Here is a 24,964-nt window from a genome sequence, read left to right on the forward strand (position 1 = left end):
TTAACTCGGGAAACGTCAAAACGGATATTTCGGGCGTCTATATGTTCTTAGGTACATATGTACGTGTGGTCGGGTCGAAAAAAAAACTCAACATTCATTTGGGGGTGAGCAAAATGGAAATTAAGGCCGATTTTTGAGTGAAATTATTTTCACGAATACAATACTTTCTTTTTTGTAAAAGGAAGTAAAAAACTGATTGTAAAAGAAGCATGTCATTGATTTTCTTAGAAGTAATTTAGAAATACATTACAGTTGAACTCGCTTATAACGTGCGCAAAAGGACATTTGCTCGTTATAACTGTGTACTCGTAAAAAGCGAGTTTGTGAAAAAATGATAAAAATTCATCATGCTTTTTTTCGTTTTAATTACTGTTCAATACCAAACAAGGTGATTGCTTTGCTAAATTTTGTTTCTTTACTCCATAAATTTTAAAGAAGTGCTGCCAACGTTTGTTCTCAGGATTCATGATTTATCACTAACTTTGGTTCACTTAGTAATGTTGAAGAAAATTTACCGAAAGAGGATAAAATGAGATGGAAGTCAATAGAAATTTTAGGAATCACGAAAATATTGCTCCTTTAAGCAGGATATTATATAAAAGCTTTTTGTCGGAATGTCTTTTCATGCATATGATCATTACTTTTTGCATTGAAAAAGGCGTTCCTTGTAACGCCGAAACACGTACCTGCAGTAATCTGCAATCTGTGCTTTTTGACTTTGGGATTTTTTACTTTACTTTTCCGCAAAGGTATTTATCTATCTTATGTGTTCTTTATTTTGTTACGAGAAATAAACGATAAATTCGTATTCAAGTTTCTATATTGAGACAAAAACAAATGCAACAAAGCTCCATGTTATCTTTTGCAGAACAATCTTTCGATCTAACAGTACTTTGGTACACTGTAAACAAAATCTGTACAATTTACGGAAAAAAACTGTCAGCCAGGACGCCAGTTTTCTTCCGTTTATTTTACAGAAATCTTCCGTATTTTTATTATTTATTCAAGCTGATTTATTATTTTTATGAAGATTAAAAAAATGAAACTATACTTTTATAAATACATTTCAATATTTACTATACTACTACGAAATACATGTATACAAAGGTAAATTTCCGAATATGCCTCTGTAACAGATGACCAAAAAACATAATAATAAAATAGTGATTAGGATGCAATGAAATGGAAGTTGCAAACGATTTAAGACTTACTCGCTTTAAATAAATATAAGATCAAAAAACTCGAGGACGAGAACCAAAATCCAAACAGGCGGGCGAAATTTCGAAGAAAAACAAAGTACGATGTGAGACGATGGTAACAGTTAACGCTTATAACCGGTTACAGATTCAAAAAAACAGAGAAATCCTGTATTTTATTACGAACAGTTTTTTTCTGTAAAAAATACGGATAACTTCTTCAAAATTTACAGTTTTTTTTTACAGTGTAGTTCGTATCCAAAAACCCTGTCCCTGAAATAAAAATGGAGTAAAATAGCATCCGAGGCTTATAGGCACTTTCTTTTTATGTCACCTATGTTGTGAAAATGTTGTTTTGCAAGTACTAAATCATTTTAGTGGTTTTTCGTAATAAAACAAACTTAAGCCCAGATATAGTACATTGGTAAAAATATTTTATTTCTGCTATCTTGATGCATAATATTTGCAAATATTGTTCTTAGGTTTAACTACATACGTAAAGAAAGGAATTCCTGTCTGTCTTTTAATAAAATAGGTTGGTAAAACAATCAATAAGAGACGATATGTTTAAAGCTCAAATTTAAATACAGATGGATTAGACATAGTTTTTTTTAGAAGGACTGAGATTAGTTTGCCCAGTTTTGTTACTAATTGGTGAAAAAATTAGTCTACCTGATCTTTTTTTTTCCTTTAGGCTAGAAGGCTAGAGATCTTTTTATTTCCAAATTATGGTACCTAACCTGTACATAAAGTTAATTTACGAAGAAAAAAGCCTTTAAATTAATCCAGGTATCTCAAAAGGCCCTTTAGTGATGGTTGAAAAAATGGAAAATACTTGCATGGCACGCATTTTAAAATTTAATGGTTACGAGGGTTGATACTTATTGTTCTGGCCCTAGAAACGTTAACTGTTACTCGGCAAAAGCTGACGTTTTCAAATGATAGTTTTACACTTTTAATCGTAACTTCTTTGCAGCATTTTGCCGTTTTCACGTTATCAAACCAGAAAAAGTAGAAGTTCATTCCTCATCACGACAGTGCGAGCTGACCGAACATGGGTTTGAAAAAAGAATTTTTTGACCAGCCAAAACATTGAACTGACGGTTAATCCACCGTAGAACTCAGATTTGGCTCCCCATGAGTTTTTGTTACTCCTGAATATCTTTAAAAATGAATCATAATAAAAATTCATGCTTTGAAGTTACCGCATATGAAGTGTGAAAATTGCTTCAAAATTGGTTCATAAAAACAGTAAAACCAACTTCGAGTTTAAATATTTGTTACATAAATATTTGTTATAAGCGTGCAAATAAACTCAGTAGAAAATATCCAACTACGAACTCCTTGATAATGGCGTGAAAATAGCTGGACAGTGATACAAAATCTATTTCGATAGGTTTACAAACGGACTAATGAATCTGATCTTAAATATCGTTTTTTTTTTAAATAATAAAAAACTTTTATAAACCTTTTATTAAAAAAAAACTTTTGTTTAGGATGCGATTTTAATTGTAACGCTGAGGGCATTGGAAACCAGGGTTTTCAGACGTCCCAGATTTCCAGGGACAGTCCCGTATTTCGAAAAATCGTCCCGCGTCCCGGGGAACTTCAATACGCTAATGTCCCGTATTCTTGCTGATAACAATATTTTACAGAACGAGGCAATATTGTCTCTTTATATTAAATAAAAATAAGGTTTCAAAGAAATTCTGGAAGGAAGTCTGTGGCGGACCTGCATCCAGGACACACCATAGCACTTACAGCCTTAAAGTTTTGAACAAAATTACTTCAAGCCCCGGGGGTGTGCACCTGGGGTTTTATTTTTTTAAATCCGAATTAGTTTTTGTGTAATTAATTTTTTAAGCTCAAATTTTGCGTAAATTGCCTATTACTGCCTATTAAAGGGGAAAAAAAAATAACTTGCATATATTTATATTATATATTGTTGGAAAGCGTAGAATCTTCCGCGTTCTACGCAATTTGTTTCAATACTCTAAATTAAATACGGCGGGAGTTATTTGCATTTTCAGCTCGAACTTTTTTAGACTTAGCTAAAATTTAGGCACTACTTTCTTCATTAAATCTATCAGTAAAAAGCGAAGGAATTATCCCACAATTTTCTTTTTGACACCTCTGGAAAGAGCAGCTTTTTTACTGCAGATCTAACTCGGCCTATGGTCGAAAAACTAGGATTCTATCTCCAAAGGAAAAAACAGTTACAAGCCGTTAAAAATCATATTAGAATAATTTCATCTCCATTAAAATTATTGATGTTTTATTTGGCGTTGCCATAGTTACGTCTTTTCGATTCACATGTTTCTTTTTTTCTTACTCACAAATTTTAAGGGTTTCGATTTTAACGGAAAATCTTACGCTCAACTCAATTCAAGCCCCGAGCTAAAGAGCAAAATATATTACTAGAGACCACGAATATGAAAGCGACTTTTCAAGCGTACAAAACTGCAGTTTTGCAATGCTCAGAAGCCCCTTAGCCCTTACGGCTCTTCACGTTGATACAAGTTATTTTGAAATCCTGGGAAGGAGTGCTTTTCGATCCAAAGGGAGCTCATAATGCGTTTTTAATCTATTTCTTTTTAATTGTCAATTTAAATCTTTGCGAATCAAATGAGATTGTGAAGCAATCTTCGGGGGTTAGTGAGCGTCAGCGAGCAGGGGGCATTGCCCCCTAGTAAGGGAAAAAAAAATGGGCAATAAGAAAATCATGTGGCAACAAATGCAAAAATTACTTTCTTTTTGATTTTGTTTGTATGTTTTTGTTTTGGCAGCAGACCATGAGGTATCGAATGGTTACTTCTTTGCTCATTGACTAATGTTTTGGAACTATATCTCTGCGCCTGCGTCGTCAATCGCAATGAAAACGATTTTTATAATTTGATAGGCACATTTTGTGAAGTTTAATGCTTTGTTGCGGTTGAATTTTTCAGATTTATCATGAATAAACGTGTTAAACATACCCCTCCCCCCACCTTTTCACTTCTAGAGGTTGGTCCCGTATTTACTGTTCTTAATTCTGGCAACCCTGTTGAAAACAGCAGTGGTGGGTTATTTCACGTTAAATCGCCTTATTCCATGTGCTGACATGTCTCAGGTTTTGTCCATCATTTTTTTACAAATAGATATCTCTGAGAGAATTTCCAACAATTTTTTAAAGATTTTTTGAATGAAATTTACGCGCTGGAGATTTTTTTCAACATTTCTATTTTTGATTACTTTTCGGAGTCACTGTTTTGGCTGAAATTTAGAAAACTTTCTCTAATTCTTTATTTTTTAACCAATTTAGCTGAATTGGGTATCAATTTAAAGCTAATACTTTTATCTTTCAGTGCAAACAACAGAAAGCATTATGTTAATAGTGGGTTGCTGCCACTCCTTATCTGAAGTCAGCCTTTATTCTTTTTCAATTAGGAGATTTAATAAGACATATCTGAAAAGTATACAACTAATATCTGCATCAAAAATTTTTTTGTAGTTCTTTAAAATCATTATCCTGATATGTAGAAAAAATTAGGAAGGTGTTTTTTGATGTTTTGAAATAAAAGAATAATGTTTGTTTTGCAGGAAATTTACTTTAAATACAAGTTTTCTATAACTTTAAAACCCCTGAACTTAAAAGAGCCAGAAATCTTTTCAGAATAATATGTACTTGAATGTCAAGGAATAAAAATTGATTTGTATCAATCGTAGAACATTGAATAGTTGTTCACCTTAGAATATAATTGTGCAAAAGTCTTCTTTTCAGACTTACAAAAAAAAAGTTTTCATTGAATTTATGCTTAAGATTAAGAATGATAAGAAGAATAGTTTGAAAAATCATTTCTAATGGCCTTATTTTGAATTTTTTCGACATTAAAAGCCAATATATATATATATTGAACTACTGGTGAAAAGATTTCATAACGTGAACATGTTTGGCTTGCGTAACACCTAACAATGTTCATCTACTTTTACATTACTAATACAGTCCAACTCTAGATTTCTCCAAGGAAGATCATTTTTGTTGATTTCAGCATATTTTTTTAATATCTTTAAACTTTAAATTAACAAATTAACACAAGTATTGGTTTCTTTTTTTCTTCAAAGAGGAAAAAAAGCAGGAGTTCTGACAATTTTAAAATAAATTTCTAATAGAGTTTAAAATATGCTTCAATCAGCAAATGTAATCTTCGCAAGAGAAGGCTATAGTTGGGCTGCACATGAGTAGATAAGAGTAGAGGGTAATTGTCAGTTGTAACGAAATCCAAACAAGTTCACCTTATGAAAACTTTTCAATAGTAATTCAATATTTGTTTTCCTTGGCTTTTAATGTCGAAATAAATGCAAAATAAGGTCACTGGAAATGTTTTGAAACGAATCTTCTTATCATTGTTCTTTATATTAAGATATTTAGTATATTCTCTATCTTTTTTTTTTTTGTAAATCTGAAACAGATATTTTTGCACAATTATTTTCAAAAGTGAACAATTTTTCAGCAATTTACGATTGATGCGAATAAATTTTCATTTTTTTGACATTCCAGTATTTATTGTTCTGGAAGGTGTTTGGGCTCGTTTAATCTCAAAAGGGCTCTAAAGTTATAGAAAACTTGTATTTGAAGTAAATTTCCTGCAAAACAAACTTTATTCTTTTATTTCAGAACTACAAAAAACACCCTTCTAATTTTTTCTACATCGTAAGATAATATACTACAAAAAATTGATGCAGATATTAGTTGGTACTCCAGAGATATGACTTATTAAATCTCCCAATTGAAAAAAGCGTAAAAACTGATTTAGATAAGGATCGTCGACACCCCACTTTTCACAGAATGTTTTCTGTTGTTCTTAATGAAAGAAAAGTGCTAGCTTAAAATTGAAACCCAATTCAGTTTAACAACTTGAAAAATAAAGAAGTTAGAGATATTTTTATGAATTCATACCAAATAGGTGACTCCAAAAAGGGATCAAAAATCGAATTGTTGAAAAAAAAAATTATCTGCTGCTGTACTTTTTCACGATTTTTTTTGCTAGACAACTGAGCAAAAGACGTATGTTAAACATGCATAGCGGAATAGGAAACTACATGGGTGTCTCAGTTTGTTTATGAAGTACCTTTTGTGGCGAATGGAACGTATTCATTTATGTTATATGGATAAACTTAAAATTTAATTCGATGGAAGTATTCTACCTTCCGCAGAATGAACGTGGCAATTTAGTCATGCCAATCAATCAAAGATGACTAATTGCAGTAAGTTTTTTTTAAAATCTCATTAAAATTAAATAATTTGTTTAGGTTTGTAATACATTTAAATTTTGTTCTTATTTACTACCGATGAATTTTGCATCCTAATTGTTATTGTTTCTAAAGGCCTGCATTTGATTTATCCATCATTAGTAAACCTACTCCATTCTCCAGAGACCGACAACCATTATATTTTAATGTGACACTAATATCGACGGATGCCAGTAAAACGATAATTTTGACACCTGCCAAATGGATGCTTCTGGGCTCTTGAGATCTGAAAATGCACTTGAAGTTTAATTTTACCAAGAGTGTTCAAAGCCAATTGAATACTGAAGGGATATTCTATATCAGACGATATGACAGCTTTTGATTTTCTTGAGAAGGCAAAACCACCGACTGGAGCTAGGTTTATACCTGCATCTTTGGGCTAAAGAGGCTAACGCCTAACCAATGCGCTACTTTGTCTTATTTTATTGCTTTGTAATTTAAATTTTTAGAGCATACTACACCCATTTTAGAAGGGTTGTATTAACCTCGTAAAAAATAGAGAATGCAATTTTTTAATGTATGCCAACACACATAAATATAAAATTTAACTTTAATGCATATAATCCACAGAGAAATTACATTTGAAACTGCTCGATTTTCACTTCGGAAGTCATCACACAAAAAATAAAAGGAAAACTCAATTAAAATATTTGTATGACTTTAATGAGAAATCGAAGAGTTGTTTTAAGAGTTGTTCTAACCTCGTAAAAAGTACAGAATGCTTTTTATTGTTTTCAAACACACATAAATATTAAATTAAACTAACTTTAATACATATAATCCGCAGAGAAATTACATCTAAAATTGCTTGATTTCAACTTGGAAAGTCATCACACAATAAATAAAAGGAAAATGCAATTAAAATTTTTGCATGACTTTAATGAGCAATCGAAGAATTGTTCTAATCTCGGAAAAAGTACAGAATGCAATTTTTTATTGTAATAAAACATACATGAATATTAAATTAAACTAGTTTTAATGCAGATAATCCACAGAGAAATTACATCTAAAACTGCTCGATTTCCACTTGATAAGTCATCGCACAGTAAATAAAAGGAAAACTCAATTAAAATCTTTGTTATAACTGAGAAATCGAAGAGTTGTTTTAAGAGTTGTTTTATCCTCGTAAAAAGTACAGAATGCTTTTTTTTATTGTTTTCAAACACACATGAATATTAAATTAAACTAGTTTTAATGCAGATAATCCACAGAGAAATTACATCTAAAACTGCTCGATTTCCACTTGATAAGTCATCGCACAGTAAATAAAAGGAAAACTCAATTAAAATCTTTGTTATAACTGAGAAATCGAAGAGTTGTTTTAAGAGTTGTTTTATCCTCGTAAAAAGTACAGAATGCTTTTTTTTATTGTTTTCAAACACACATGAATATTAAATTAAACTAACTTTAATACATATAATCCCCAGAGAAATTATATCTAAATTTGCTCGATTTCCACTTGAGAAGTCATCGCACAGTAAATAAAAGGAAAACTCAATTAAAATCTTTGTTATAACTGAGAAATCGAAGAGTTGTTTTAAGAGTTGTTTTATCCTCGCAAAAAGTACAGAATGCTTTTTTTTTATTGTTTTCAAACGCACATGAATATTAAATTAAACTAACTTTAATACATATAATCCCCAGAGAAATTATATCTAAATTTGCTCGATTTCCACTTGAGAAGTCATCGCACAGTAAATAAAAGGAAAACTCAATTAAAATCTTTGTTATAACTGAGAAATCGAAGAGTTGTTTTAAGAGTTGTTTTATCCTCGTAAAAAGTACAGAATGCTTTTTTTTATTGTTTTCAAGCACACATGAATATTAAATTAAACTAACTTTAATACATATAATCCCCAGAGAAATTATACATAAATTTGCTCGATTTCCACTTGAGAAGTCATCGCACAGTAAATAAAAGGAAAACTCAATTAAAATCTTTGTTATAACTGAGAAATCGAAGAGTTGTTTTAAGAGTTGTTTTATCCTCGCAAAAAGTACAGAATGCTTTTTTTTTATTGTTTTCAAACGCACATGAATATTAAATTAAACTAACTTTAATACATATAATCCCCAGAGAAATTATATCTAAATTTGCTCGATTTCCACTTGAGAAGTCATCGCACAGTAAATAAAAGGAAAACTCAATTAAAATCTTTGTTATAACTGAGAAATCGAAGAGTTGTTTTAAGAGTTGTTTTATCCTCGTAAAAAGTACAGAATGCTTTTTTTTATTGTTTTCAAGCACACATGAATATTAAATTAAACTAACTTTAATACATATAATCCCCAGAGAAATTATATCTAAATTTGCTCGATTTCCACTTGAGAAGTCATCGCACAGTAAATAAAAGGAAAACTCAATTAAAATCTTTGTTATAACTGAGAAATCGAAGAGTTGTTTTAAGAGTTGTTTTATCCTCGCAAAAAGTACAGAATGCTTTTTTTTTATTGTTTTCAAACGCACATGAATATTAAATTAAACTAACTTTAATACATATAATCCCCAGAGAAATTATATCTAAATTTGCTCGATTTCCACTTGAGAAGTCATCGCACAGTAAATAAAAGGAAAACTCAATTAAAATCTTTGTTATAACTGAGAAATCGAAGAGTTGTTTTAAGAGTTGTTTTATCCTCGTAAAAAGTACAGAATGCTTTTTTTTATTGTTTTCAAGCACACATGAATATTAAATTAAACTAACTTTAATACATATAATCCCCAGAGAAATTATACATAAATTTGCTCGATTTCCACTTGAGAAGTCATCGCACAGTAAATAAAAGGAAAACTCAATTAAAATCTTTGTTATAACTGAGAAATCGAAGAGTTGTTTTAAGAGTTGTTTTATCCTCGTAAAAAGTACAGAATGCTTTTTTTTATTGTTTTCAAACACACATGAATATTAAATTAAACTAACTTTAATACATATAATCCCCAGAGAAATTATATCTAAATTTGCTCGATTTTCACTTGGAAAGTCATCACACAATAAATAAAAGGAAAACTCGATTAAAATCTTTGTATGACTTTAATGAGAAATCGAAGAAGCAGGAACTTTAATGCCGTCTCTATAATAAAAAAAAGGTAAGATTTTAGCTAAAATAAGGTCAAAGAAAGAACAAAATACAATGATGTTTTGCAAATTAGCACTGATATTTAATTTTTCGGTTCAGTGAATTTTAATTCTACGCTTTTTTAAATTCCGGTTCAAGATAAAAAAAAAAAAAAAACAGTTCAGCGCAAATATCCTTTTTAAAAAGCAATTTCATCTCAATACGGGCATTTTAATTGAGCTATAGAATTGTTTTTGAAATCATACAATCAAACTATAAAGTACTTCAATAAATTTTGAGTAATTGATTTATTGAATTTGGTATGAATCAAGCTTTAAAGTGCATCGTTGAATGCATATTAAAACTAATTTTCAGAATTTAATTCTAGAGTTTGAATAGGTTTAGAAAATTAATTTATGCTGTTTGTTAACAGAAAAACTATAATTAAGATGGAATAAAACATCACAAAGGGTTTCTATTCGCTTTCCGTGTTATTTCAAATGTTTATTTTGAAACGGCCATTAATTGAATTTCTTAAATTATATATAATCGTTTCTTACTTTGGGCTATAAACTTTTATTTGGAGTTGGCAAATGTTTTGATGAATAAACGTTACGCTTTTTACTTTTAATGCAAAAAACAATTTGTATACAGTTGTATGCATTATTACCCACTGCAAAAAATACCTTGTGATTATATTTATGTATTACCAAAACGTTAATTTAGCTATTTAAGTGTCATTCAATCATTTATGTATAAATTATGGATTTTTAAGCATAAAACAAAACAAATGTTTTCGTGTTAGAGCTTTGTCGAGTTGATTCATTACGTTGAAAAAATAAAGAACGCTAAAAAAACGTATTATCTTCTAAAATACAAATTTTTTTTGCGATATCTAGGATAGTAATAAAACTTGCTGTTCAGTGTTATTCTATGTGTGCAACATTTAACCAATTCCTGAAGTTAGAAAAACTTAACTCGTAAGAACCCGAGTTATTTCTGCAACACTTTTTTGTTCACTGTAAGTTGCTGTTAACAATAAAGTTCGGTTCAGACACTCCTTACATTTACAATCTAAATCTTTCACTACTACCATTACTCACTCTAATACACTGGAATTTAATCAGAAGATGTAGTATTTAATATTTTATTCATTTAAAACACTTACTGGTATTGGGACTAATACTTTCTTTCGTCAGTGTCTCGAAACAACAAAATAATGTTGGAAAAAATGTTTCTTATGTTTTCAAGAATTCAATTTGTGAATGGGTTTGGTCTTTTGTGGACTTTAGTTGGATTTTAGGTCCTACCTACTTTGCGCTTTATATCTTCTTCTGTAGGTTTGAGTGAATGCGCTCTGCACTGTTAAAAATTTAGGAAACTTTTATGTTAAATATTACTATGAAAAAATGAATTGTGAAAAAAATTACAGTGAATTGTACCGTAAAAATAAACGATTGCAGCAGCAGTTGAGACACCACGTGACTTGCAGTGTGAAGCAGATAACACCGTATTTCCCCCTCAGTCGATGTGTCCTAACTTGTATGGTGGGCATCAAAGCCGCCTGCCAGTTTGAAGGTTCCGAGATCGAAACTGCTGCTCGCATTTTGCGTTTTTCAACTCGCGTTTAGTCTACCGTAAAGTTTTACAGTACAATAGGATTTTATGGTAAAAGTAACTGGCAACATGGATGCCAGTAACTTTTACAGTACAATTTCTGGATTTTTTTTAAGTGTGCTGATTCAGTGTGAGGAATATTTATTAATGTATCCACCGTAGATTGGCACTCCGTTCATTTTTCACCTACAGAGGTCACGTAAACAATATGTATATCTGAGCAGTACAGGTGATTACCAATTTGCCGGTCAATGAGAGCAATGTTGCTGTAAAGCTAACGGATGGAATTATAAGAAAACATATGCGAGCGCTATTTCTCTGCTGTATAACTTGTGAGCGCTATTTCTCTGCTGCACCACAATAATTCGTTTAGTTGGTGTTTATCCTCATAATATTTTTTATCAGTTAAGAAGAGTAATGAGTCTTCCGTGAAGAAGTGGACATGCTTCCCTTTGCGCAGTACAGGAGGTCGTTAAGTTCGATTCCCAACTACACCTTGAGTGTGCCACAAAACCTTTCTGTGTTGTGTTATCTATAAGCAAATAAACAAGTACAACCGCCAGAGGCTATGTCGCTCAATTTTTCCATAGCATGTAAACTATGGAGACAACATGGCTAAAAATATAGTTTCTGGACTCACAAAGTTGAATTGCGATAACTATGTAAATCCATTACGTTATGTAAATGCATTACGTTATTGCGATGCTTCTAAAGGAAAGGATGATGAAGTTCAGATAATAGCTGCAATGTGTTTAAACAATTATATTTCCGGTCCTTTAAAAAAATTCTGCTGAAACCATTCTGTTTAGAATGTTTTACAGACTACAAGCCCATTAATTTCTCGTGGAAACGTTCTTCTTGGTTTCCCCTTTGCACTAAATTCTTTGAACTTAGTTTATTACATTAGGAGATTACATATTTGAAAATATCTATTACACGAACGGCAGAATAACTATCCTTTTGAATACCATTGAAATTTATACATAAGATATTAAAACAATTTAGTAATAACTTAGCTATAATATCATAAAATAAATTTGCTATTCGTTTAAAACAGCTTTTTAAATCGGAAATTAAAACAACTCTCCTAATTTGGATTCAGTTAAAAAAAATGGCTTCACAAAATTTAAGTGAAATCCTTAAGCTAAAAAAAAGGGGGATTCGACGCATGAACATTGACAAGAAATTTTATTTTCAAATAACTTTAAGGTTTACTTTTTAAACTTTTTCTTTAATAGTTGTGGTTGCTCGGATGAACATTGTTTTAAGAAAGAGAATAGCACAAAGCCATTAATAAGTCGTTTAAATTTGATAACTGTTTCAAACGGCCTTTTTGTTTCTTAGTTAAAACATAATCGCTCATTTTGACTTGCTTTTAACAATTGTGTTTTCATCAAAAACTAAATTTAAGTTTTGTGCAGGTCCTTCAGAATCAACACACAATACGTTTAAGTGATTGAGATTTTGAAATCAATTAGTAAAACATGTGCATATTCATAGCACTCTTCTCCTGATATAGACCTTGAATCATATAAAAAGGTCACCTCAAGTAAAAAATAATTTCCTTTTTGTGTCTGAAATTTATCCGTTTACTTTCATCTTCATAGATGAAGATAAAATCTTAGAGAATATGACAGAATAAAAAGAAGAGTTCTTCACTTTCAATAAATGAATATTCTTCGTACGGTATATTATGATGATGAAAATGTAATGAACGTGGAACTTGTATGAAATTTCTCATGATAATGTCGGCAAAATGTTTTGATGAAAGTAAGACAAAATTAATCTATTAATAATTCGTGCATAATGCCGAAGATCTAAGAAATGTAGTTAATATTGGGGTACTTAGGGTACGGGATCAGGGGGGTCTTTTAATTTATCTGCAACTTCAAAATGAAATGACACAAGAATTATTGCAGATAGCACTGTATCTTTTTTTAAATTTAAGCTAACATCGAAAAGGAATTTAAGTCAGAATGTTTCCAAATTAGGAATCTTCAGAGGCCATACAGTGGTGCCACCTAGTCGCACCTATTCACGACGTTATCAGTAATTCTTAGAAGTTGTTCCCTTTTAACTGTTGCAAATGAGTCAGTTTGGGCTTCTTGAAGCTACTGACGGTCAGTCGGCTTCTTCTTGTACACTAAGTCTTTCAAGCGACACCATCGATTTAATGGTGTCTAACATTCTTTCTGTTCAATGTGGAGGGGCACCATCCTAAATGAACCAACATGCACTGGTGTCCTTACCCAGAGCAGCAATCTGGAGGAAAAACGGCTGCCTCAGCAATTCGTCATACATATTTTCCCTAATGGCGTGAAACCAGTTTCCTTTTTACCTACCACCACTGCATCAATAAGCAGCGCCATGTAGTGAGTATCTCCATAATTATTTAATTTTAAAGTTGTAGGTTAATTAAAAGACCCCGGTGTATTTGTTTTATTTTAAGTCGAATGCAGTAGCCATTTAATAGCATATCATTTCATATCAATTGTAAACCAAATGTGTTTCGATATCAATTTTATCTATGAAACTTTAATGCAGGATATTAAAATGATTCAGAACGAATTTAGTAATAAGCTTGTAAGCTAAACAAAAACAGCTTTTAATTTACTTATGTGTAAAATTGAAATTATCTGCAAAAAGAAAAATAAATAAATAAAATAAAATAAATAAAAAATACTGTATTTCATAGTCTATGAAATAACTGAAATTTTTTTAATTAAAACAAAGCAGTGTTAAAAAATAATTGAAGAAAAAAAGAAGGGTTAAAGTTTACTTTACATTGATATTAGTACGGACTATCTTCAACGAGATATAAAACGCAGCGTTTTGTGACTTACATCACTTTCCACTTGCGTTTACTTGCACCTTTTGGGGAGGGGGGGATATAGCAACTAACAAGAGTTTAAAAATAAATGTGTGCATAAAGTATGTTGTATCGAATTGTACGATGCCTTGCTCGTGTGTTTTTACTTATCATAGCATAACCTTTGCATTTCATTTTCAATAACAATGAAAAATATAAATATTAAGTTTGCTTTTATTACTTCGGCAATGTATTCCACTCTCATCCTCTACATAATTCCTAATAATTTTGAACTTGAATGTCTCCTTGAAATTTGGTACCAAATATTCAGAATTTTAGTATTGACACTGTTTTTAATGGAGGTTATTTTTTTAAACGCAATGTAAGGGGGGGGGGGGATTTAGGTGACCATATGAAAAATTAGATTTTGCATTTTTTCACTATTTTTTCTTCATTTCAAAATGTTCATATCTTAACTCTACATCTTATTGCACCATTTTTGCATTTGGAAATATGTATCTAGGACTAACGACTTTGAAAATGCAGGCCTTGCTGGTTGAACTGGGGACACGCTATATATATATACATATATATATATATATATATATATATATATATATATATATATATATATATATATATATATATATATATATATATATATATATATATATATATATATATATATATATATATATATATATATATATATGCTTGCATGCATATATTTTCCTTGAAATTCAATAAAATTTAAGACAAAACGACTTATCACTTCGCTAAAAGCAGCTTTAATAATATATTTACATGCGTGTTATTAGTTGCAAAATCACACAAACAAGGCAAAATTAAACTTTGAGTTATTGAAGTTTATTAAAAATATTGCGTCTTGCATGACATTCATTTCCGAAGTCCTTGCTACTGACATTAAAAATTTAATTAAAAATGCATTTTTAGCATGCGTCATATCAATCAGCGTGGTCGAAAACTAAATTAAAATTATATTCTTGGAGACAGATCCGAAGAAACTTTGAAATTAACAGTTTTAATATTGGAAAATTAGTTTTTCTTCAAATCATACAGGTCTTTGTTAACAAACTCTGACGTTTGTTGCAAAACGTAAGACAGGAAAATACTTGATAGGAGTGTTAAATAATAGATAACTTCCTCTAGGTAATATTCTAATATTATTTCTAAATCTAGTATTTTTTGAATTAAAATCCGATGTACATTGCTTAAGCTAATTAAGAGCTTGATTAAATTAAAAAATACATATTTAAATGTGACTGATACTCACATCAGAATGTTCTTTTTTTATTGGGGGAAAAATAATTCAAGTGAAGTTTAAAGAACTTGCGTTAAAAAACGAAACCTGTGTTTAATTTCGTAATTAAACTAGAATATTACCAAATGAATATTAGAATAAATTAGAACATAACTAGCAGGAAAAGAAGAATTCTTTTGTTATGAGAGTTTTTAAACAAAATGTGAAAAAAAAAATGAAATAAGTTGTACCAAAAGTCCAATGCAAAATGTTGAACAACTTCACAAATCAAAAGAAATTCAATTTCAAATTTTTCTAATAAATCATTTATAATTTTATGACAATCATCAGTACTGAAAATGAAATATGGTTTTTAATGATGGTATTCCCAGAGGCATAATAATCAGCCCAATTTATGCTTTTATATATTAAGCGCAGCATCTACTGCACAAACATAAAAAAAAAATCTCACTGATGCTATAAAATTTTAGATTTGAACTAGTTGGCTTAAAGTAGCATAGATAATTTATTGATATAGAACGGCAATATGAAAGCAATCAGTTATCTTAAATTTTAAACTAAAAATAAATAAATGAAAATTCTGCCAATCAAGACTTAAATTTTGCTAAATTTGAGCATGAATAACATTCAGACTTCTATTCTACATATATTGCTCGTTTGGAAGAAGAGTGCCACCATACGAAATTTTTTAATGTGTTTTTTCTCTGAAAGGCCTTTAAATGACGTTACCTTCTTTGGAAAAAAAAAGATTTTTTGTTATAATATTAACCACTAGAGAGCATAGCAAACTTACTTTTCTTAATGCAAATTGCCATAAGCGTTCAACTTCAAACGTTTATCCTGTAAAAATTTGGTTTTTCGTATTATAACACTAGCGATATTATATAAATTTATATAATTAATTAATTTTCTCCTGCACAGTTTCGTAGGAATGATTCTATTATATTCTGTTTAATTTTTAAAATTCTCTACAAAATAGAGATGCATAAAATATGACTTAAAAAATGATATACATGAAGGTCAATTTTTCTTTCAAATTTACCTACATAAATAATGGCAAAAAAAAATCATTTAAAAAGCTTCTGACACCGTTCTTGCTGATTTTTATATAAAACTAGAAAATCGCCCGTCAAAGTATGACGGGTGAAATCTGCTTCTACATTTGAAGGAAACAATTGCCTGCTTGCTGATATTTTGATAGTTGAAATTTTAACCCTAACTTCAGTGACTTAACCCTAAACTTTAGTAGATAGCGTTCATTACTGACCTCTTTTTCGATTCTTCATTCTCCTAAAATAAGTCTTACCAGTAAAACAATGAAATTACCGGATTCAGTCCTCGTAAAAATAAAGTGTTTCCCCACATGTCAAACATTACCTAAAAGTATTGTCAAATTATCATGCCGTGGAACGAGTTTACTTGTTGATGACGTCAGGGGCGTTACTCGCTCATTCGCTATTATATATATGAGGATGACTCTCTGAATCCAAATATGATCGCCATTTCCCCTGATCCCGTACAACCTTTTAGAAATGCCCACCTCCCCTTTTTCCCCTCTGCATGAACATTTGGAGCAAGTTGGTACACTCATGGGGGCATTTTTCTCTAAAAGGTTTTTAAGTTAATCAAAAAGTGTTTTTTTTTTTGTTTTGGTTAGTTTAAAACTATTTCATTTATTTTCGACGTGATATAGGACTGTCGAACTTACTCTATGGAAACCCATATCCGGAAAAAAAGTACATTGTAAAATATATATATAAATATATATATATATATATATATATATATATATATATATATATATATATATATATATATATATATATATATATATATATATATATAATGTTTTATCGTCAGAGTCGCATCGCAGATCTTCAGTTAAAAACCTTCCCGTATTTTTTTTATTGATGCAAATCATATTCCTTGATGTAATTAAGATTTAAAAATAACTGAGATAAGCTTATAACGTTACATTAATGTATATATTTATGCTGCCATGGGCAGATACAGGGCAGTAACAACAATTTTTTAATATTTTTATTGATAATTTGCATTTTTGTCATCTATTGTATGTTACTTTTATCGTACAGGGGTTATTAGGTTTCCTCGAAAAAAAAAATGGTCGCCAAAAACGTCTAATACTAACATTTCCCAGTTGTCAGTATAGAATCCAAAGCGCGTTTCTTTATATATGACGAAAATTCATTTCTGCAGATACTACCATTTACCTGCCCACGGCGGTATATTTCTAGGGATGTATCTTACTTTGCCATTGCTGGAGATGCCATTTTTTATCACTTTTATATTAACCATAACGACAATGGAAATACAGTGCTGGTAAAAAAATTGCATCACCCTCGCATTTTCACAACAATGGAATTATGTGAGAAGTTTTGGTCGACCGATTAACGATGAATGTATGTAAAATTCTGCAAAACGTATGAAATAAACAGTTAACAGCAGGAATCCGATAATTGCTTACGTAGATCGGAGCTGTTTCCGGGTCAAGGCTAACTGCTGGCCCCATGCTCATTTTTCCATTTCTGAACCTGCGCGTGAGTTTAGAGAGAAAAAAAAAACTTAACCCCCCTGTCAATTTAAGTCTAATGGGAGGAGAAAGGTTTTTAAACTGTTACTTACCAGTTTTGCCCTATGGCACGGATCAGAATCATCCTGGAAAATGACGTTCGGAAGTGAAGTAAAGTGATCCCGGATAGTAGGAAGCAATTTCTCCTCCAAAATGCCAATATATACCTGAGAGTATACTCTTCCTTGCATAAAGTGAAGCCCACCAACTCCTTGATCAGAAATACATCCCCAAATCATCTGTGATACGGGATGCTTGACTGTGTGTTGAATGCAGTCGATGTGATATTCCTCTCTTTTGCGGCGCGGGTGATGCAATTTTTTTTTTACTATCACTGTGGAGCACTTCCAGAAATACATATTACATTACACATTAGAGTGGGCTAAAGAACATCACTTCCTCTTTTGGATTTTCAATCTGTATTAAACGAGGAATTTAAAAGTTAAATGAATTGCTATTGTACAACAAGAAAATGCCTGCATTTTCACGGAATAAGTAAACATTATAATACATGCAAAACATCCGTACTGGATACTTCATTAGTGCAAGAGAATTTCTTTAACTTCCATTATTCAAAATTCATCACTTCTATGTAAACTACACAAAGCTGCGTAAAAACACTGGTAAAATCACAAATTTTACGAAGCATCATTTGAAATCAGCATTTTTTCTTTTGATTTTTTGCTTTACAGTCATTTGTTTAGAAAAAAATAGTTTATTTTAGAAATGGATTTAAAAACCTTTATTTTACGAGTACCCTTGTACAAAAGATTAAAAAATAAAATGGGAAGGCAACCCTGTTTTATTTCAGTCAATTTCTGTGAAGTAACCAAATGATGAATTATTGGCCAAAGTAGTCGTAATATTGCATTAACCTCTTTATTCTAACTTCACTGACTGAATCAGTTTTTGCGATGCTGTTCAGAAATCGCGTCTTAAACTGTAGAAATATTTTTGAAGTATTTGTTTATTAAAGTAAGACAAAACAACGTTAGAAGAAGCACAAATTTGTAAATTACAGCAGACACGTGTTTCGGCGTTACAGGGAACGCCTTTTTCATTGCAAAAAATAATGAGCTTATGGATGAAAAGACATCCGAACGTGTCTGCTGTAATTTACAAATTTGTGCTTCTTCTAACGTTGTTTTGTCTTACTTTACTGTTCATCACAAAGGTATTTATTTATCTTATTTGTTTATTGTTTAAAAATGAAAACAATATGCAGTTTCAAAATAATAATGCTTTTATTCAGTAGGGAATAGTAATTCCCGTCTAGAGTTTTGTATTTCCTTAGTCTTATAAATGCTCTTTTAATTAATTAAATATATAACGTTTATCAAGTGAGTTAAAAATTTACTTTTTTTGAATTGAAAGGGTTCAAGGTATAGTTAATAAAATTGAAAAGAAAATATAAATTTGCAAAGTAAGAGTGTATTTCAGCTAAAATTAAAGAATTTCAGTTTGTAAACAACGCCACAACGCATATTAAATATATTTACTGTGCTCCCAGAAATTTGAACTTTAATTGCAAAAAATAAAAAATTATGCGCACATTATGATATGTTTTTCAGAAGAAATGAACAACATTTCGGAAAAAAAAATCAATTGAAAATACAACTTTCCTTGACGTTTTAATTAAAGATGCTGTATGGTTAGAGTCATCAGAAATAAAAAATATATTCCTTCATATTTAGAAAGTAGTATATTTTTATGTAAATACAAGAATGTTAATTATTTCTTAAAACACCCTTTATCTTTCAAAGTAGGAAAGATAATTTAACATTTAAAAAAAGAAAATTTTGCTTCACATTTTAAGACAATAGAAATTTCACATCTGTCGTTTTCACATGCGAAATATAATATCAGTTCAACATAGAGAACAAAGATTTTCAACACGAGCATGCAAAGTAAACAGGTAAAAGTTTAGCATAAAATTCACACAAAAGGATGGGAAACATTTCATTACGTAAAAAAATAAACAAGTTTTTATTTTTGCATGAAAATTCATGGTGCTAGATATTTTAGTTATCAAATAGATCATAACACGAACATAGAAACTTATTTCTAATATATGGAATAAACACCGAGGAAATCGAGATAAATATTCTGTAAATTCCCTCGGCATTAAAATAATATTTATTATTCTCGACGGCAGCAGGAATATAAAGGTTCCGCACTTAAATCCTGTATTATTTCGTTATTCTATGTAGGTACTAGTTATTTTGTTTGCCAATATCTAGTAATAGCTATGAAACGATATCTATTTCTCAGAATTGCTTGATAGTAGTTCTTAGATTTTTCCTTCTTGTAAGCGAATATAGGTATACACTTATGAAAATCCTCCATTGAGACCTCTACGGTCTCAAAGGGGATGCCGGGGAAATGCTGCCACCCCTGATATTTGCGTCAAGGAAACCGGATAGCCGACCTGACAGCTCCTGACCTATAGCAAACGATGCTGCAACCAATGCCCCAAGTCGATGGCAGCCATTGCACGCGCTGTTTTTTTCTTATAGTGTCGAACGTTGTTTTTAAGGAGTTTGATCTTATTTTTCCACTTTCAATAAGCTGAGGATTGTACCTTTAGATGCTACAGTGGCAGCATTTTCTATGAACAACCTTTAACTAGATATTTTAGCCCATATTTTAAACAACGATATTGATCACTTCCGTTTTGCTTTGATGACTTTAATCTACATTTCTTCCATCTTGTCGGATCGGGGTTATGACAAAACCTCTCCGGGGGTGATACCGCCATGGTGGCGGCATTACCCCCGGAAGCATATTTACACTGTATAGGTCAAAAGCAATTTCTTAAAGGAACGAAAATGCGCTCTTGTAAACTGTGCTTAGTAAAAAGAGTTAGTTAACAGACGTTATTAGTCTTGACAGATGAAACAGGTGAAGAAAATAATATTGTAAATGCGAGCAATACGTCTGAAGATGAATTACTGAATGTAGCACCTTGCTCATTAAAGCCCGTTCAGGAAGTGCCTCAAAAAACGTTTCTTCAACCGCTTGAAAAAATTTCACTAATTCCACAATTGGCAGCAGAAAGCGTAGAGGAAAGTTCTGAAAGTAAAGGACACTTGTCATTTCTAACGGGAACCCCAATGAAGGCAGTTTTGGAAGAAACAGTAGGTAAAAGAAAGGAAAAGACATTGAAAAAGAAGCAAGCCGAAAGAAAATCTGCAGCAGTTTTGGGAATACCAAAACTGAATTCAAAGAAAGAGAAAGCAGTGACAACACGGCAAAAGAAAATGAATAAATCTGTTGAGAAAAAATGCAAGCGACTTTTTAGTTTGGAAAACTCTTCAGATGAGGAAGGACTTTGACGTCAAAAAGATTCGTGACGACGACGAAAATGATGGCCTTTCTGATACAAGTAATTCAAACTTTGTGCTATACGCAATAAATATGGAACGAACGAGCTGTGATACAGATGCACTTGCTGTGGAAAGTGGGTGAATTCAGAGTATGACCCTGCTGAAACAACTGTAAACTACATTTGTGATTTTTGTAAATTTTAACAAAATCAGATGAATTCAAAATACTGTTTTTTCACTCTTATAAACTTAAAATATCATTTCTTTTGCTTTTCAATTCCTATATTGTAATAGTAATTGCATATAGGATTTTCAATAAATTTTCCTTTTTATTCTTTTAGTCATATTGGCTAGTGGCGGGATTACCCCAGCTCCCAGGGTAATACGGCCACAGTGCAGAGGTTGACAAATTGATGTTTTATGACTATTTCTTTTGTAGATTTATCAATAACAAATCATGTATGCATTCTAAAGATGGCGTACAATAATCCAAAATATTGATCTAGCTCAAAAATACGATTTTTGATGGTGGTAAAAATTGAAGTTCCATAAGGTGGCGGCATTCCCCTGGTCTACCCTAAACACGAGAATATACATTTTTCTAAACTGCTTTGTTTTAAAAGTATTTTTCTGAAAAATATGTAAAGATCATAGCAATTTATGTTTTTTTTTTTAAAGTTTATATTGTATGCACAGAACTTCTCGTTTATCCGTTAAATATGGACCATTACAGACTTCTGGCATTTAAAAATTACAGAAAGTAAATAAAGAGAAAACGTAAAAGATAGTAAACCGTAGTAATCCCCCAGATTTAGAGGTGAAAGTTGAATGTAACTTCTTGTGCTCTTTTTGCAGTTATTCTCAGGAAGGAGTTTGAATATTTTACATTTTTGGGAATCAATTTCATGCTTTGATTTATAACAGTTGCTCAAAAGCTGTTCAAACCACTAAATCAAGTAGATAAACGAAATCCAGATGAATATGTAGTTTATATTCTGAATAAATTTTAAAGCTAACATATGGATCATGTTTATATGAAATTTATACTTGAAAGTATACATGTGAAATATTTTTCTATGGCTGTGATATCGAGGTGAATACTAACCTTACTGTATATTTTCATTTTCTGATTTCCTTCGCGCTTGACAACGACAAATGGCAGTTGATGATTTGAAACGAGAAAGACTAGTGGTATAGCAAAAGAAATAAATATTTGTACGTAATATGAATGCTTAGTAAGTAATAAATAAATTAATCACTAACAATACGAAGAATGTTTTAAAGATTCTAAGTTTTCATAGGAATCGACCTTTTTAATGATGATTTTTCACTTCAGTATGGATTTAGTTTTCTAATCAAATACTAGAAAACTGCCCGTCAAAGTATGACGGGTAAAAATTGCTTTTACATTTGAACGGAGCAATTGCCTGTTCAGTGATATTTTAATAGTTGAAATTTTAATTCTTACTTCAGTGTATTAACCCTAAACTAAGGTAGATAGCGTTCATTGTTGACCACATTTTCGTTTCTTCGTTCCCCTGAAATGACACAGTCTTACCTGTAAAACAGTCAATTTACCTGATCCAGTTCAGCCCTGTCAAAATAAAGCCTTTCCCTGCATGTCGAGCATTACCAAAAATATTATGAAACTATCATGACGTGGCGCGAGTTTCATTGTAGATAACGTCAGAAGCGTTACTCGATCAATCGCTATTATATATATGAGGATTTTGATGCATTTAGGGGCTAATCTTTTAATATTTTAGTGCGATCTCACACACCGGAAACAGCCAATATAGAAAAGCAAATAAATAAATAAAGCTTAATATAAAACTCCATATGATTCATTTAAAATAGTTTGGAAATGAGGTAGAAAATTTGTCATAGACATGTTTCCTTGTTACAAGGAACCCTTTTTAGAAAACATGACTTAAGACATTATAAATAAAAGAACTTCCGACAAAAGGCTATTTATAGTTAAGGATGTATAAAAATAGCTTTATAAGTGAAGCAACACTTTTGGTGCGAAATGCTTCTTTTTTCAGAAAACGTGTTTAAAGATTTGTATTCGCATTCTTTGTCTTTTTTTAAAGGAATGGAACGGAAATAAAAACGTTCTATCCAATGTGTGCCTAAATTCGCATACAAATAAACAATTGATAGAGCTTCTGCACCATTTCCGGTAAACGATGAAATAAACTCGTTAACGTTGATTCCCATCTTCTACGGCCAAATAGTTTTAAAATTAAGCTTTAAACTTTTTGCTTATTTTGTGCTCAAATAGGTAATAACCTTCGTTGCACACAAAAACAATTGTTTAGAAAATCTCACCCATAATTCTTCCTTTGCAAAAAGCAGGGGGAAATAAATAAAAAATGTATATTTTGTAGAATATTGCTCTGAGGAAACATAGCTTATTGGTGAATTAACCAAACATCTTTCGAAGTTCAAAAAAAGTTCAAAAAGAGATAATCATTTTTCTTTGAACCTTTCGAACCGTCAAGAATCTGATGAGTTTGATTGATGTCTCCTTTTAACCTGCAAGTCTTCTATTTTCACCACCGTTATTCTTAGATGCTTACTTCCAATTTTAGAAAAAAAAAATAGTCAAAATAAGATGAAGAGTTAAGATATGAAAAGTTTGAAGCTAAAAAAACAAAGGGAACAAATACGAAACTTCAAAGTTATTATCAATGACTATAAAGAAAAGAGATTGTGACTAGGTTTTCATATTTACATTTTATGAATTCAGCACTTAAAAAAAAATATTATGAAATAAATTTAATAAAAACATGATGAGTTGCGTTAATTTTTACTAATTTTGTTCTATCTATAAATCTAAATTGTGCTGTGGGAGAGTAAGTCCCGACCCTTTCTCTGTTCTAAAAATGGCGCAACAGAACAATGGTGCAACTGCTAACACTGAGATCTTACAAAAGACCAAGACCAATGAATTAGGTGACTGAAAGTAATAACAGGTGTATGTGTTGCACATATTCTTTACATTTACATTAACACGCTTGGAATAACGTAATTAATTTTTAATCCTAAATGGAGGGGGCCAACAGCCAACATTTACACAACAACACAACTACACTCTAGCAGCCAGAAGTCAAATTACAACTACGCCGTTGTTCCGCCGTAAGCTTTCAAGCTTACCATTATGCATTAAACTTCAATTACTCAAAAATGTACAGTTACGTCTTCGTTCTTCAGGAGCGGCGATTTGTAAAGTCTTGGTTTCCTAGGAGCGAACTCGCCGATCGTTGGCGTCGTTCCTCGCCGAGGAGAAATCTTGATTCTTCTGCTCATGTACGCCCGAGCTAAATCGACGTTGTGAATGGCCACGCCGGAACCCACTTGACTTTGATTTTAGCGTCACGGCGAGGAGCGACGTCGAAGATCGGCGATTCGCTCCTAGGAAACCAGGGCTTAAGGTAAAACACCAGTAGTGGCCAGTGCTTCAGTAAAGGCCACCTCAAGGTTTAAAACGCACTAGTAGTAGCCACAGTGAAGTATATTTTTAAACAATAATTTTACACTATTAATTGTGCCCCTCTTGAAACCCAATGAGCATTTTATAGTCCAACGCTTCCTAAATCCTCTCAATTTCTGAAAATGCCAGAATATCAATTTGATCAATGTTTATCAATTTTTTTTTCAAACCTCAAATTTGATCCAGTAGCGACTACTCCAAAATCTGATAATTTCAGTAGTGACCATCTGACATTCTCTCATCTGAAGTACTCACATTAAATTCAAATAAGTGGTGAATAAAATTGGTGCAATATGATAGAT

The sequence above is a fragment of the Uloborus diversus genome, chromosome 10 (genome assembly GCF_026930045.1).
Source record: "Uloborus diversus isolate 005 chromosome 10, Udiv.v.3.1, whole genome shotgun sequence".
Taxonomy (NCBI): Eukaryota; Metazoa; Arthropoda; class Arachnida; order Araneae; family Uloboridae; genus Uloborus; species Uloborus diversus.